The 8,534-nt window shown below is 31.6% G+C and overlaps 1 non-coding gene across 1 annotated transcript; it reads left to right on the forward strand.

The window, feature by feature from the left end:
* The first annotated feature begins 4,350 nt into the window (after positions 1–4,350).
* LOC139856594 (small nucleolar RNA R71) lies at positions 4,351–4,457 on the forward strand. The gene has a single exon (XR_011762066.1). It is a non-coding gene; the product is annotated as a small nucleolar RNA R71 (small nucleolar RNA).
* Positions 4,458–8,534: the final 4,077 nt, after the last annotated feature.

Raw genomic sequence — 8,534 nt, forward strand, 5'->3', positions numbered from 1 at the left:
ACATAAGTGGTTTTGATATGGCGGTATAAACAATAATAGTAACGATGTGGTTTACAGTCCCACATGACTATGAAAATTTAGATCCTTTAAGGAAATTGGATCTTTATGAAAACATTTGATCTTTTGAAAATTTCAAGCTAGATTTTACCCTAGACAAGTTTTCCAGAATAACCCTTCACCGGTGTTTGCAAAATTGTTTTTGTGGGTTTTGTAGGTTTCAGATTTGAAAATTTTAGTTCAAAACTTACGGTTTTGTGTCACTCAATTGCTAACCTTGTATTAGGAAAGCACACGTCCAGTATACTTGCTCCGTATATTACCTTTCGGTAAACTACCGTCCGGTTGTAAAGGAAAGCGTTGAACAAGCAACTGTTAAGGCAATGTTTAATGACATGCAGATGTTCATGGTCCACAACGTGTCGGATGCATTTACTATCCTTTGTAGGAGCAATAGTAAAGATCACCCTATAATTTTTTGGTCTAGCACACGGTCCTGTCTTCGACCATGCTATGCAACCACCGTTCTTACGGTTGACACCCGATTTGGTTCAGGTGACCTAATAAATTCCAGGTGAATTCCTAGAGTTTTACGTTCAATGGTAATGAACGCATTGAAAATGAGTTTTCAGAAAACAAATCGGTTTTAATTTTGATCAAAATATTTTCTCGTTCAAGCTTGAGTTTAGATATCATTGAATTCCATGAGTTTGTAATTCTCAATCTTTAAAGTCAATCTCAAGGATTGAGTAATATCAGGCTTAAAAGCTGATTTTTAATCTTTAAGGAGATTATCCTTTTTGGGGGTCTGATGCATTAGTCTTATCAAGCTAATTTGCACGGCGCCCTCCCCATTTTACGAGACAGATCCTCTCATGGTTAGGATAAGTCTGACCACTTGGTGACCCTGTTTGATGCTGAGGTCCGTGGATTTTCTGCTGATTTTAGAGATGACTTTTCTAGATTTTTCGTCAACCTACAGCTGGTCTGGACGACAACTTCTTGACCTAAATCAAGAAGCACGTGTCTTTTTCTTAAGACTTTACTTTCTTTTAATGATGGAATTAATTCATCGTGTATCCATCTTTTTTACAAATATATTACAGTAAATTAGGTAAAACTGATTAAAATCGTCCAAAACAAAAGTACCTGTAATAATCTTGTACAAACATATGTGATATGTGTTTTAAATAACTTGGTAAATTCTTCCCACACTTAGCTTTTATTTATTTTTTTCTTTGCCTTTTTATTCTCCTCTATTCCATTTTAAATGAATTCTAACGTTTTGGGTTGTTTCTCTATTTATGTTCTCTCTGAGGTAACAATAATTTCGGCATTAACACCTAGTTTTATCGTTTATAAATATGTATAAACTTGATTTTGAATTCATTTAGTTGAAAATTTTTCAAATTTTTACAAAATTTGGCAATTAAACTAAGTGTAATCCCGAGAGAATTTATAACCCTTTCCCACACTTGAGATCATGCAATGCCCTCATTTGCATGAAATTAGACTATAATTATAAATTCATGAGGGTCATTAGTGTAGAAAAGTGAGTAAAAATATCGATTTTGCAAACATATTATTTTATATCACATTTGATATTTTGCGTCTTGTCGTTAAAATTAGTAACTTTTGCTAAACTTTAATGCCATTCTTTGAAAGTGCGCTGTTTTATCATGTTTTGTACATAAGATAAACTACAAACATATATATATATATATATATATATATATATATATATATATATATATATATATATATATATATATATATATATATATATATATATATATATATATATATATATATATATATATATATATATATATATTATAAAACCTTTATTTATTAAAATAATTTAAATGAATAATTTTTTAAAATTTTGTTTCCTTTTACTTTAGGTAGTTTCGGTATGTTTACCTAGTCCGTCCCTCGACAAAATTTAAAATTTACCGTTTTTAAAGCGATTGTTTTAAAAGCAAAGATTTTTGGGTTTTTTAATTTTTTTGGTATACTTTAGATCGATAATATTAAAAATAATGATAACAAAATTTTTCGTCCCGCCCTCGGGTAAAGCAATTTTGGTTCCATGACCTACTTTTTAACTTACGACGAATTTTAGAAATCATTTTTTTAAACTTAATGAAATAAAGTAATTTTTGTTTTTAAATTCACATAAAACTTAAATTTAAAAATGCATATTAATTTCATACAAAACCTATAAAACAAAAATTTAGAATGGGGGGAGAAAACTAGTTCTTTAGTGTCTGCTAGCAGAAAAGACCAATCGGATTCCATTCTCGGAACTACACGAGAACAGAATAAATAACTCTAGACAGCATTATTTCTTTTTAGAACATTTGAATCTCCCCACACTTTGGTAGCTGTGGTTTGGAAATTGTGATTAACTTCATCGTCAATTTCTCTTGGACCATAATCAACTTGCATATCTGTGACTTTTGCTTTAAGCCATTGGTCGGATTCCTGTGTAATATCCACAAATTCAACTTGTTTTGCCTTTTCTTTAGGCGATAGATTGGATACTAACCGGTTACATAACTTAAAGTTCCCCTTGGTTCTAGCATCGCGAATCCATTTAATAAGTTTCTTCATTGAACTGTTAATAACGGGATCATTTAATTTCGTATCAATAATGGGGTTATTTGTTATTAGGTCATCATTAGGTTTTACTTCATCTTTCCCACACTTAGGTGTTTTATTATTGTTAAGCACTACCGTTGGAGTTGGTAAAAGAATATGGTTCTTACCAATCGTTTTTGTTGGTTCAACGGTTTTGGTTGGTGGAGATTTAGACTTTCGACTTACAAAGGTGATCGATTTTTCATCATTACTAAGTGTCATTCTACCCTCTCTTACATCAAATAATGCCCCGGTAGACACTAAGAATGGTCGACCTAAAATTAGAGGAATGTTTGGGTCCTCTTCAATGTCAATGACAATAAATTCGACTAGAAAGGTTAAATTACCCACTTAACGGGTAGGTTGTCAGCAATTCCAACTGGGTGCCTAATGGTTTGATCAAAGAGTCGAACACTCATCTCTGTTGGACTTAACTCACTTACTCCTAATCTCTTATATAATGAAAGAGGCATAACACTCACACTCGCACCTAAATCTGCTAGTGCATCATACATGACACAATCACTAAGTAGAAAATAAACAATAAATTCACCCGGATCACTCAACCTGGGTGGAGGTTTTGGTGGAACTGTCTTCACCGGGTTTATCTTTACGGTTTTTATTTCTTGCACTTTCTTATTCTTCTTCTTCTTTCCAGAGGTATCACAAACTTTATTACCTATTACTTGATCATACTCAACTCCTTTTCTTGGAAACGGGATGGGTGGTCTGTATGGTGCCACCACTGGCTTTACATACTCGAGTGGTAGTGGTGTTGTAACTTCTTCATTGTTATTCACATCTAAAACCTTCCCATCTTCTGATGCTGGTTTTTCAGAATTCGTTGAAACCATATTAACATTCTCATTCCGAGGATTTACTTCAGTATTACTCGATAGCTTTCCTTGTTCCCTCTCACTCATCATGCTAGTAAGAGTACCTACGTGTTTTTCTAGATTCAAAATGGAAGCTTGTTGTGTTCTTAATGACTGATCAAACCTCTCATTTGTTTGGGTTTGAGATGTAATAAATTGTGTTTGAGATTCCATTAGCTTTGTCATCGTTTCTTCTAGATTTGGCTTTTTCTCTTCGATTTGTTGTGGTGGTTTATACAAGCTAGGTCTTTGTTGATTGAAAGTGTTGTTGTGAGTTGGTTGGTTATTCGGACCTTGTTGGTTGTACGAGTTATTGTTAGGTCCATTTGGATTGTAAAGAATGTTTTGATTTCGATTGAAGTTTGGCCTTGGCGGTTGAATGTTTTGATTTCGATTGAAGTTTGGCCTTGGCGGTTGATAATTATTTTGATAATTATTTCCCGGCCTTTGGTTCATGTAGGAAACATTCTCACGTTGTTCCATCGTTTGCTCGATGTGACACTCTTTCATTAAGTATGGTCCACCGCATTGCTCACAACTGATTCGCATTGCGTGAATATATTTATTCATCTTTTCCATTCGTCTCTCGAAAGCATCTATTTTTGCGGAAACGGAATCAAAGTCATGGCTAGAATCGGCTCTAGCCGCTTTAGATGAACGAAAAATATCTTTTTCTTGGTGCCACTCATGCGAGTGGGATGCTGTGTTATCAATAATTTTGTAAGCTTCAGTTGCGGTTTTCTTCATAATGGAACCACCAGCTGTTATGTCGATGTCTTTTCGTGTAGCAACATCGTATCCTTGGTAAAATATTTGTACTATTTGATAAGTGTCTAAACCGTGCTGAGGACATCCTCTCAACAACTTTCCGAATCTTTTCCACGCCTCATATAATGTTTCATTTGGCTTTTGCGTGAACATAACAATTTCTCCTTGAAGTCTCACAGCTTTAGATGCCGGAAAGAATTGTTTAAGAAATTTTTCAACTAAAACATCTCATGTATCAATCGCCCCTTCAGGTAACGGTTCTAACCAATCTTTGGCTTCTCCCTTTAAAGTCCAGGGAAATAACATGAGATAGATCTGTTCATCCCCAACTTCTCTGATTTTGAATAGAGTACAGATCCTATTAAAGGTTCGAAGATGTTCGTCTGGATCTTCCTTCGGCGCACCACTATATTGGCATTGATTAGTTACCATGTGTAGGATTTGTTCTTTGATTTCATAATCTGGCGCATTAATGTCTGGTTTAATAATGGCGTGTCCTTGGCCCGTGCATGTGGCTCTCATTCGGTCTTCCATACTTAGAGGTTCCGTTACTTCCATAATTGAATTTGCTGAATCTGAATCACTATAGGATTCTGATTTAATGGTTTCTTCCTCGACAATCTCCGGATGTGTAATTTGTGGTTCAGGAGGAATGATTAGTGGTTCAGGATCTCTGAATTGTCCTTTAATATCCTCCGGATTCTCAATTGTGAAATCGGGTTCAAAAAATGGATTATCGGAAATTTGAGTTGGAGTACTTGTTTGACTAGATGATGATTCTAAAGAAAAATCAACGGCGATAATATTGACTAGATGTATTGATCGAGTTACAGGTGATGAACGTATGAAAGGTGGTGAACGTTTTGCTCGGTGCATTCACTGAATATCCTATTAGTTATAAAAGATAGAAATTATATAAGCTATCAAATTAATAGACTTTTCTGATTTTGCCCACATTTCGAATAGCCATTAAATGCAGCAGGTAGCCAGGACCCTTTAAATCGGAAGCCCACAACTCGCCACTAACAAATCCAACTATTACTACGAACCAGAAAATTTTGGATGTCTATCAATTTAACCGCTTAAAATAATTTTTCATTTTGAAATTTTAGAGAAGAAATAGAAAAAATTCTAAGTCCTAAAAACTAGAGCGTCGAGAAATAAGAAAGAAAAAGAGTGCGTCGAAAAATAATAGGTCGAAAAATAAAAATAAGAAAGAAAAACTTCGAAACTTAAAAGTCTAAAAACTAAATCTAAAAAGTTGCGCCTAAAGGTATTAAAGCTTAAAAGGAAATCTATATCCAAAACGGCAATAACTTAAAAAGGCACTAAAATCTATAAAACGGCGTCGCAAAATTCTAAAGCACCTAAATCTTAGTCTAAAGAAAAAGCACTTAAGGGATTTTACGGCAAAGTCTAAAAATCTAGAGCTACTATGGCAAAATGCTAAGTTTAAAACTAATTACGAACGATAAAAATACAAATATTACGAATAAACGATTAAAATATACAATTTATAAAAAGAAATAAAAAGTAATAAAATTACAATTTTATAAAAATATTATTTTTATATTATTATTTTATAAAAGTATTAATTTTATAAATAATAAAACTAATTGAAACTTAAAAATACAAAATAAAATAAACTAAACTTAATTATTAAATAACTAAACCCTAATTAGGGTTTAATAATAATAATAATTAATAATACTCTGTAATTAATTCTGATGGTCAAAGGTTTCAGACGTGTCAGAGAGTACCATGCAGTCGCATGGATTTTAGCCTACGGGTTCATGCAGTCGCATGGCCCAGATGTTCAGATCACAAATTGGGCTGCTACAGTTTCCAAGCCCGATTCTTTTTACTTATTTTTTTCTGTTTTTAACTTATATAAAATATTTATATAAATAAAAACTTATATTTTAAAAACTACCTATTAGTTTTTGTAACTAAAAAAAATACAAACTTTTTAATTTTAAAAACGTAAAAATATATAGTAATATATATATATATATATATATATATATATATATATATATATATATATATATATATATATATATATATATATATATATATATATATATATATATATATATATATATATATTTTTCTTTTTCTTGTTTTTATATTTTTGATTTTTAAAAAGTATTTTTACAAAAGTAAATTAAGACTTAATAAAAATCTTTTTTTTTATATATAGCGTTTCGCTTTCGGGTCCCGGGCAGCGGCGCCAAAAACTTGATGTTATGCGAGGTGTAGTACGAAATAGTTATATTTTTATTACGAAATACTATTAAATACGATACAATTTACACAAGTTATTTATTTATATAGATGGGATATACTTAAACCTTGCTACAACACTTATAGGCAGTGTACGTAATCGTAGAGTAGTGTAGTTTTTAGTAAGTCCGGTTCATTCCACAGGGAGCTAGCTGAGTTTAACACTATATTTTTAAACTATATTTATATAAAATATATATAATTATATATAGTAATATTATTATAAAAGGGGGTTTTTACCGTTTAATGACCGGTTTGTCGATTTTATATTTTAAGCGTAAAGATAAATGATGATAATATAAATGACAGAATTTAAATTACGATAAAGTAAATTGCAGTAATTAAATGACAGTAAATAAAGGTACGATGAAATATGAAATAAAAATATTATGCTTATTTAAACTTCCGTAATCATGATGTTTGACGTTTTGATTTTAATTTATTTATCTGGGTTAATTGTCCTTGTCCTGGATTTATTTGATACCTATCTGGTTTTTGTTCATAATAGTCCATTGGTCATAATTATAAAATGCTCGTCAAATTAACCTTATTCCCGAAGTCAAATATTCCAACTAATTAGGGATTCGAAATGTAACAAGGTTTTAATACTTTGTTAATAATTACACCAGGTTATCGACTGCGTGTAATCCAAGGTTTTAATACTTTGTTAACAATTACACCAATTATACTTGTATGTTATCCACCCCTGTTTTAATGAGATATGAATATTAATTTACTCACTTGATCAGAATGAATAATCAATTACCCAATCCGAATAATTAATTAAATGATCGTAAAAGATGTCGTATAAACGTCACTAAATAGAACATACATAATCATTTTAATAATTATTAGATTAACTAATTTGAAGATAGGTTCGACAGATTCTAATGATTTGTCATTCGATTAGACAATACCCCCTATCTATTAATAGTCAATAGTCCAATGTCCACAAGTGTTGGTCTTTTGTCCAAACCTTAATTATGGTACAAAATCTAATAACCCCGTCTTAATATTTAGTCCAACATCACAATTACTTCGGCTCAAATAAGCATAATAATAACTTAGTTACGATACATTAAATTAAAAAGGAAGAACATAGCTTACAGTGGTGATTAATTGCGTAGCGTTGCATGGACAGAATTTCGACTTACAAAACCTTAAAACATTTCTTACAATAACCCAAATTATTATTAATCTTAAATTAAACTTAAAATTATAAATATAAATATATATAATTGATTACAGAGGAAGAATGAAAAATGGTGTGTATGTTTCGTCCAATTCGTTACCTTTTTATAGTACCTGACCAGCAAACTGCTTCCATACGATCGCATGGAAATCGTGCCTCCAGGCCATGTGATCGCATGGCCCTCTATGACAGCTAACAATCATTTGTTTTCTTCTTTGCCGACGTTTTATTTAAATATATATAATTTATATAATTTATATTAATTATATATATATATTATATTATATTCTTGTGCATAGTTGACTTGTAATTTTAGGTCTGTTGCGTCGCGCGTTGATAGTTGGCTCAGGTCCCGGTTCCGGATTTTCGAACGTTCTTTCGTACGCGGAGATATCTTGTACTTTGCATTTCGTGACTCGTACCCTTGTCATTTTTAGACGTTTCTTATTAATAAATGGAACCACTTGAATTATATCTTGTTCATTTGAGCTTTTTGGTCATTTGCATCTTCAAATCTTCGTTTTCTTCTTTTGTCTTCGCACTTATTTGTTTAAACGAATATTACATAAAAATAGGACAATTGCAACTAAAAGCTTTACATATTGGAAGGATATTATGCCTAAATATATGTTCATTTGGAGCACTATCATGTGTGTATTGATTCGGTTTGTGCAGATAATTTTCGAGCATTCTCTGAAGGATTTACAGCATCTTTCTTGAAGAAATACGAAGCTAAAAGTTTCTAATTCGTGATTTCAATTTGCAAGTTCATA

This window comes from Rutidosis leptorrhynchoides, chromosome 6, assembly GCF_046630445.1.
Source record: "Rutidosis leptorrhynchoides isolate AG116_Rl617_1_P2 chromosome 6, CSIRO_AGI_Rlap_v1, whole genome shotgun sequence".
Taxonomy (NCBI): domain Eukaryota; kingdom Viridiplantae; phylum Streptophyta; class Magnoliopsida; order Asterales; family Asteraceae; genus Rutidosis; species Rutidosis leptorrhynchoides.